General features: G+C 37.2%; 1 non-coding gene across 1 annotated transcript; it reads left to right on the forward strand.

The window, feature by feature from the left end:
• The first annotated feature begins 5,167 nt into the window (after nucleotides 1-5,167).
• Nucleotides 5,168-5,274, forward strand: LOC122060359. Its single transcript, XR_006134378.1, has one exon. It is a non-coding gene; the product is annotated as a small nucleolar RNA R71 (small nucleolar RNA).
• The last annotated feature ends 4,353 nt before the right edge of the window (nucleotides 5,275-9,627 follow it).

The raw sequence follows: 9,627 nt of genomic DNA on the forward strand, positions 1-9,627 counted from the left end.
TTATACGTTCAAAATGGGTATCTTAGTCAAAACTTTTATTTTGCATATTAATGAAGCAACTGAATGGTATGATCATTAGCCAAAAGCCAAAGTAGGACTTCATCCTTTATCAAGCTAAAAAAAAAAAAAAAAAAAACAAAGTGAAAAATGCAAAAACTGGTTTTCCTCCCCCACACTTAAGTCATGCAATGTCCTCAATGCATGAAAAGAATTAAAAACAAAGACAATGCAAGGGGGTCATACCTGATTAAAAGTTAGTCATCAGTGTAAAGAGGTTCATGGAGATCTATAACCTCTTCACTACTAGTATTAGGAAACTCGATGAATGATTTTAAACGCTGACCATTAACCTTCGAAATTACCCTTGTTCCTGGATTCAGAATCTCCACAGCCCCATGGGGATATATATTATGAATAATAAACGAGTCATTCCATCGAGATCTAAACTTACCAGGGAAAAGATGCAATCGAGAGTTGTACAATAAGACCTTATCACCAATTGTAAAAGATTTATGCAGAATGTGCTTATCATGAAAAGTTTTAGTCTTTTCCGTGTAAATCCTAGAAATTTCATAGGCTTCATTCCTAAGGTCCTCCAACTCAAATAGTTGGAGCCTACGATGAATTCCCGCATTGGAAAAATCAAAGTTGAGCTTCTTGATAGCCCAAAAAGCCTTATGCTCTAACTCAATTGGTAAGTGATAAGCTTTTTCATACACCAAACGGTAGGGAGACTGACCAAGATCGATCTTGAATGTAGTCTGATAGGCCCACAAGGCATCAATGAACCTAAGGGACCAATCCTTACGATTGGGATTAACAGTTTTCTCCAAGATTTGTTTGATCTGCCTATTAGACACCTGCACTTGATCACTAGTTTGGGGATGATAAGGGGTAGATAACTTATGTGTGATCCCATACTTTTTCACTAGGGCCTCAAAAGGCCGATTACAAAAATGAGTACCCCTATCACTAATTATTGCACGTGATGCACCAAAGCGAGAAAAAATGTTCTCTTTTAGAAACTGGACCACTACTTTGTGATCATTAGTTTTACAAGGTATGACCTCTATCCATTTAGAAACATAATCAACGGTCAAAAGTATGTATAAATTCCCAAAGGAATTAGGGAATGGTCCCATAAAATCGATGCCCCATACATCAAAGATCTCAACTACCAAAATAGGGTTGAGGGGCATCATATTCCTCTTATTGATACTATCAAAAGACTGACAGGCGGGACAAGCCTTGTAGAAATCAAAAGTATCTCTAAAAAGAGTGGGCCAATAAAATCAGTATTGGAGAACCCTTGCGGCAGTCTTCTTAGGTCCAAAGTGTCCACCACATGCATGATCATAACAAAAAGAGAGAATAGAATGTTGCTCATGATAAGGAATACATCGTCGGATAATCTGATCCAGACATATCTTAAACAAATAAGGATCATCCTAGAAAAAAATGCTTAACTTGGGAATGAAACCTATACTTATCTTGGGTGGACCAGTGATCCAGAGTCACACTTGAAACTAAGAAGTTGACAATATCAGCAAACCATGGATCACTGGACACTGCAAATAACTGTTCATCTGGAAAGTTCTCGTTGACTGGAGAATCGACAGTCAAGGAATTGGGAAGCCGGGATAAATGGTCTGCAACTAGGTTTTCAACTCCTTTTTTTTCTCTAATTTCTAAATCAAACTCTTACAAAAGTAAAACCCACCTAATGAGACGGGATTTGGCATCCTTCTTCTGAACTAAGTATCTGATAGTAGAATGATCAGTATACACCATCACATGTGAATCAATTAAGTAAGACCAAAACTTTTCTAATGCAAACACAACCGCTAAAAATTATTTTTCAGTGGTTGTATAATTGAGTTGTGCACCATTTAAGGTCCTACTAACACAGTAAATGACAGTGGGTAACTTATTAATCCTTTGACCCAAAACCACTCTTATGGTAAAATCTGAAGCATCACACATCAGTTCAAAAGATTCAGTCCAAACAGGTGGTTGAACAATGGGTGTATTGGTCAACTCCTTCTTACGTTGTTTGAAGGATTCTAGGCACTCTTTAGAAAACTCAAAAGTTTGATCTTTGGCAAATAATGAAGTGAGAGGTCGGGCTAACTGACTAAAGTTCTTAATAAACCTTCTGTCGAAGCCCGCATGCCCTAGAAAAGACCGGACGTCCTTAACAGATTGAGGAGGTGGTAAATTATCAATTAAATCCACTTTGGCTCTATCTACCTTAATTCCCTCATTGGATATTACATGGCCTAAAACAATACCATATTTAACCATGAAATGGCATTTATCCCAATTCAAAACCAAATTCTTAGATATGCACCTTTTCAAAACTAGAGAAAGATGATGAGGACATTCAGAATAGGAATTCCCATGAATTGAAAAGTCATCCATAAATACTTCTAAGAATTTTTCGACCATGTCAGAAAAGATGCTTATCATGCATCGTTGGAATGTAGTAGGGGCATTACAAATCCCAAAGGGTATACGTCTGTAAGTAAATGTTCCATATAGGCATGTAAAAGTGGTCTTTTGTTGATCCTTTAAAGCAATTAGGATCTGGGTATAGCCGGAATATCCATCAAGAAAACAATAGTATTCATGTCCAGCTAACCTCTCTAACATCTGGTTAATGAATGGCAATGGGAAGTGGTCCTTCTAGGTTATCACATTAAGTTTTCTGTAGTCTATGCACACTCTCCACCCAGATTGGACACGGATTGGAATTAGTTCATTATTGGCATTGAGAACTACAGTCACACCTAACTTCTTAAGCACTATGTGAACTGGGCTTACCCATTGGCTGTCAGAAATAGGATAAATTATTCTATAATCCAAGTACTTTAGGATCTCTTTCTTAATAGCTTCCATCACACTGGGTTAGCTCTTTTTTGGGGTTTCGTGGATGGTTTGGAATCCTCCATAAGATGTATATGTTGTTGCACAATAGAAGGGCTTATACCCTTGATATCAGCCATGGTCCACCCTAGGGCTTCCTTATTATCTTTTAACACTTTAAGTAACTCTTCTTCCTGGCTAGAAGTCAAATTTGAAGCAATTATTACAGGAAGAGTCTGGTCAGGCCCTAGGAAAGCATACCTCAAATTAGATGGCAACTCCTTAAGATCTAGCCTAGGGGGCTCAACTATGAAAGGTTTGGGAATGGAATTGGAAAGGGGTCCTAAGGGCTCCACAGGTGTGTGAATACTCAAGACTTTAGAAAAGAAATTTTCATTATCATCATCCAACTCATCCATACATTCTTGGAATTCTGAATCAAAATTAATATCAAAGTTGGTAATTAAATCATCAGAAAAATCTAGAAAATCCTCAATCATATTAATTTCTTCTTCCATATATGGTTGCTTGCCTATCATAAACATGTTAAACTCAACAGTTTGGTTACCAAAAGATAATCTTAAGAAACCATTTCGGTAGTTAATTAATGCATTATTGGTAGCCGAGAATGGTCTTCCTAGAATTATTGGGATCTCATCCTTGGTTGAGAAAGGCTTGGTATCTAACATAATGAAATCAACAGGAAAAATAAATTCTCCGACCTTTAGTAAGACATCCTCAACCATCCCTTTAGGAATTTTAACAGACCTATCTACCAACTGAAGAGTAGTTTCAGTGGCTTTCAATTCTCCTCATCCAAGTTGCTTGTACACATGGTAAGGTAAAAGATTCACACTTGCACCAAGGTCAAGTAAAGCATACTCAATGTAAGTGTTGCCTATGACATAAGATATGGTAGGGCTCCCTGGATCCTTATACTTGGCTGTTATAGGCTGATTAATTATGGAACTAATGTTACTTGCCAAGAACGTCTTTTTGGGCACACTAGTAATACGTTTGTGAGTACATAAATCTTTCAGTACCTTTGCATAGGCGGGGATCTGGGATATGACATCCAAAAGAGGGATGTTTACTTCTACCTTTTTGAAAACTTCTAAAATTTTATCCATGGAAGTAGTCTTCTTTTTGTGTACCAAGCGATTAGGAAATGGGATAGGATGAACATAAGGACTGTTAGGGATTTGCCCCTATTCAGAAGAATCATTTTTTGTTTCCTCAACCAAATCATCTTTAGTTTCAAAAAAATCTTTAGGTTCATCAGACGAACCTAGAACAAAAGGCACACTTGTGTCCTCAACTGAAGAAGAGTTAACAGGAGTAATAGATGAGGAAGATTTAAGAACGCTCTATTGGTACTCTCTACCACTCCTAAGGGCATAAACAACATTACATTGGTTGGGGGGCCCTTGTTGGGTCTGACCTTGTACTATATTCGGTGGTGCATTAGTTGATGTTTGTGAACTAACAAGCTAATGATGCCTAAGGTTAGGCTCTGGTTGACTGGGTAAAGTTTATTTTTTCCCTCTCACGCATAATTGAGACAATTTAAGTGAGTTCTCTCGTAAGATTTTGATGGCTTGTCATGAGGAGGGTCATATTTTCTTCCAAGTCACTTATTCTACTTGCCTTTCCAGTGTTGGTAAACCCAGGGGGTTGCTGATAAGATGATAGGAGAGGGGCCCTAGGAAAACTAGCCTGAGGTCCTACATTTGACTTAGGAAAAGTATCTTGGAAAAAATATTGTTGTGCAAAGGGAGGCCTTTGGAGTTCAGGTTGACCTCGATTATGAAAATTGGAAGGCCCTGTTTGGTTGCCCTGATTCCAAGAGAAATTTGAATGATTTCTCCATCCTGGATTGTAGGTGTTACTATATGGATTATTCTGGTATAAGGCATTAACACTATCATTAGAAGTGCCCCCAGAGGTGTTAGGGCATTCTTCTATGAGATGTCCAGGGGACTGACACCAAGCACAAATCTTAACCAAATTGACTGATGATGGCTCTCTAGGAACAATAGCCTCAATTCTCTTGATTAGGCTATCCAAATGGGCTTCCTTGGTTACTATTCCATCCACAAAATATCCTTTTCTTCCTATAGTTCTTTCACTCTCTTGGGTTGATTTTCACTCACGAGTTTTGTCAGCTAAGTCAAGTAAGAATTCTCATGCCTTTTCTTCATCTGTAAAGGATGTGAATCCCTCAGGGCACATAGAATCTATCATTTGTTTAGTTGGATAATCAATACTCTCATAAATTATTTGACATAAATGTCATAGGTCTAGGCCATGGTGAGGGCATTCTTGGAGTAGATCATTGAATCTCTCCATAAATTTGGAAAATGACTCACTAGGCTTTTGCCTAAACTGAAGGATATCACTTCTAAGCTTATTGGTCTTGTGAGTTGGGAAAAACTTCTTAAGGAAGACAACTGTGAACTGTTCCCATGAGGTTATAGAATTTGTGGGCAACCCATATAACCACTTCTTAGCTTGGTCTTTCAATGCAAAAGTGATAAACCTAAGCTTAACAGCATCATCAGAAAGTTGTTGGATCTTAATTAGAACACATACCTCTTCAAATTCCCTTAGAAATAGATATGCATCCTCAGAGGTCAACCCATGGAAGTGGGGTAACATAGTGATGTATTGAGATTTGAGTTCAAAATTATTGTCCTGGGCTTGTGGTAGAACTATGTAGGAAGGCTGGGCTATTCTACAGGGTAGAACCTATCTTTCAGAGATTTAGGTGAAGGGTTTTGCTGTTGGTATCCCATATTGAACGGTTTTAAATAGAGCAAACGTATAGGGTCACTACTTGTTGGATCTTTTCTTTCTAACCGATTCTCAGTTCTACGTATCCACCTAACACTCATGCAATAGAAAACTACCCACAACTAAAGTAAGACATGCACAAAAGAATGGATAATAAAACTTTTTTTCAATGATTTTTTGACTTTTTCTTGATTTTTTTTATTTTTTTGATTTTTTTTTTTGGCTTTTTGGGAGCTTACCGACAGGGATCCGGGGTTGCTCAAGTCAATTCCTGAGGTATTGCTACAGGGTAAAACCTGTCTTTATCATACTGTGAGGCATGACGACCTCCATCGATACAACTATTATTGTAAGTTGTTCTTCTCAGTAATTCAATAAAAGAAAAGGAAAAACAAAACAAGGCAAACAAAGCACTCCAATTTACCAAAAGAAAGTAAAAAATAACATGAAACTGTCTCCCTGGCAACGGCGGCAAAAACTTGTTGGGTTTTAAAATGTAACTGCAAGCGTACGGATCAGTGTAGCTATGGATCGAACACAAGGAGAGCAGTTACTTTATTTTTTTACTTCTTTTAATAATGCAAAGTGAACCAATTAATGGTTGTGATCTAATTCTCATTACCGTCCTAAACATATGTATCTAAAATAACGTCCTAACCATTTGTCATCTAAGAATTTAAAGACTCAAGCCACGAAATTAAAATTAAATAAATCAATAACTAAAAATAAACAACCCACGTAATTTTAAAAAAAAAAAATAATGAAATAAAAATAAAGTAAAAGAAAGGGGATAAAGCTAGGAAGAGACTCACAAGTAGGTTTCTCTACTTAACCCGAGGGATGCATCACAATATGAGCTTCACTACTTGACCAGAGAGTCACTCTTACAAATGTTACTCTACTTGGCTTTAAGGAAAGGGAGACAATTAAAATAAAAGCAATAAATTGATGATTTTATGGCTAGGAAGGGCAAAGCCAACACATACACTAGCCATGAACCTTGGGGGAAAGGGATAGCAATAATGTAACGACTGAAATTAAAATCCTAAATTAAGAAAGAAAAGGTAGTCATAAGAGGAAATGAGAGGGGGGAGAGAAGACTACTGAAGGAGCCTCTTACTTGAATCAAAGCTTGAATTTGAAAGCTTGGGTGATTTGAGATACTATCAGTACTAAAAATCAGATCTGGTATAAACCAAATCTGAAATTTCTAGTACTAGAGAAAACAAATCTTGAAAAAAAAAACTGAACTTGACAAAAACAGATGCTCCACAGCTCGTGATCTTGTCACCTAGATCTAAGCCTAGAACTATAACTTTAAAAATTACAACTCAATTGCATAAATCATAAACATAAAAGGCTGAATAAGAATAAAAGAGTGCTTGCATTAATTGACATAAAAACTATTACAAAAGTTATTAAAGCAAAAATAGAGAAGAACTAAAACTAAAGAGTGAGAGAGGGAGAGAGAGAAGAAAACTAAGCATAAACTAGAAAATAAACTAAGAGGAATAATAAAATAGGAGGGGGGAAGAAGGGGCTTTTATAGTGTTTTTTTCTTGCCTCCTTCCTTCTACAAGTCTTCTTTAAGAAAAGAAAGAAAATTAAATTAAATTAAATCTTAGTAAAAATCTTCATTCTCTAAGATATTGTGTGAGGAAAGAGAGAATATGTTTCTAAAATTAACAAATTCTATTCCTTCCTTACAATATTCATCAATATCTTGCAATCTTGATTAAATCAGAAAGGAATCTCTGCATAGCATCTTCAAGATCTTGTGAGGTGGCAATGAGAGAAAATAATCTTAAGAATTTTGTAGAAGAGAAGATGTGGTACCAATGAGTGGGTCCCACCTTTGGACTGGTTCTTGATTCACTTTAAGCACTTTCTCTTGTAGACTTGAAAACTAAAAAAAAACAAGAAAAATAAAAATAGTACTATCCAAAGTGGGGCAAAATGTACATTTATATCCCTAAGATTTCACACATTATTGTGCTCATCAGCCGGGCAACTACTACAACTTGTATCACCGACTACTACTTTCATGTTAGGTAGGAGCGGAGGATTGAGAGGTAGAAGGATTAGGACATTAGTGAACCATCATTGATGGACGTTGCACATGACACAATCAATTCGACTCAAGATTTGGCACTAATAGAAGTTGCTTACTCTCCTAGTAGTGGCAAGGGCTTTCTCATAGTAATCGTGGGTGGGTTTTATTAGGTCTATACCAGCCATTGGAATCAAACGAAGTTCAAAGGGCCATTTGATTCATTAAGGGGCATAGATGATGGCCTATTTGTTCAGTCAATCACTAAAGGTGAGAGGGAACCAAGGGCCAGCCATTAGCAATGCCCTCTCATGGAGCCATTCCCAGACCTAGTAGTAGACACCAAGCCCGGGCTCTACACCTACCTTATCTCAAGTGTTCCTCTCGCACTTAATCAATGCCCAGGGGTGCCCACCCTGGTCTCAAGAACTCGAGCACCATCGCTACACTAAAAGTTCAAAAACTCCCCCTTTGCCTCAGGAGGGGGCATTACTAACAAAGATGGGTACTATAGCAAGTCCTTTTATATCAATAGGGACAATCTCTAGACTCGTAGGGAACCAGTATTGAACTCTTAATAGAGGCTAATAAGTCGAGTTAGATATCTGTAAAAATAAGATATTTAATATATAACCAAAGATGCATATTTGAGTCTAAAAACGAGTATGCTCCTAAAAAAAGTTGCAAAGAGCTGCTTTAATCGAGCTGTGAAATCGGTGTGGTGTGGTGAGGTATTGGAAATGTTCAAGAGAACTCATCAGCAGAAATAGAAATCAAGGCGGTTTTCTTGCTAAGAAAACCTGATCTGTCTTAATACCCTGGGATGATGGGTGAACCTATTCCATGGGTGGAGAAAAAATTCCCTTATAAAATATTTGAATTGGGCAAAAATGAAACTGTAACATTTTGGAAATGGAGAAAGGTAACTTCTTATCAAAATAAATAATTTAGATCATTGGTTTTTTGCCACAAGGCCAAGTGAAGCATATGGCAATATTTACTGTAGAGTAGGAATAAGTCACTCCATACTGTAGTATCAAAATTTAGGCCTTGATTCAATGACCCATCATGCACAACATTATGGCAATCAATAGCAATTAGTATTGGCTGGCAGATGGCAGTGTACCTTGTCCTTATGATGAGTGAATAAGTGTAAACCCATTATCAAAATTCTTTTTATGACCGACTTTTATGAGGTCCTCCCCATTCTTTTCAAGCAAGATTGAGTTTTCTACCTAGTTAGATTATATATGCTTATTAGTTGTCACATAAATCTGGTATGGGAATATAAATGGGATTGTCCATATGGTTAGGGCGAATTAAGGATTGTGTGGATAGGTGCACGACTGCACGGTCCCAAGTTCGATTCTCCATTTGTGCATCTGCGATTTAAGTGGAGACCATGACAGTGGATTACTATGCTAGTCTCCCCGATGATTAGTCAAGGTGCGCGTAAGCTGACTCGAACACCTTGATTAAAATAAAAAGAAAAAAGAAAAAAAAATAATTGTGGATAAATAGACCCTAAGATCCTTTGCCCACTTATCAAGTTTTAGTCCGCTTGAAATGGATCAAGTGATAAAATGAAGCTTCGAAAGTCCATGCCTATGAGAGGATTATGATAGGGTGCATGTTGATTAAAGCTCAAATTTTGAATCAACAAATTTCTCTCAAAGGAGCAGTAGAGATTCTTAGAGACCACCCCCACTAGCAGGAGATTCTTATAGCCATCAAGGCAATCAAACTTCATAAGGCACTTTAGTCGGATGGTTGATGGTTGTATGGGTTTCTTTCTATCATCTTGAAAAATAATCTCATGGAATATCTTGTTTGTGTTGTGCAAAGCTTTTTCTCTCACCCCATTAAAATTAAGAAGGTAAATCAAATCTTACTCTGTCTAATTCCTAGGCCGAAAGGGG

The sequence above is a fragment of the Macadamia integrifolia genome, chromosome 13 (genome assembly GCF_013358625.1).
Source record: "Macadamia integrifolia cultivar HAES 741 chromosome 13, SCU_Mint_v3, whole genome shotgun sequence".
Classification (NCBI taxonomy): domain Eukaryota; kingdom Viridiplantae; phylum Streptophyta; class Magnoliopsida; order Proteales; family Proteaceae; genus Macadamia; species Macadamia integrifolia.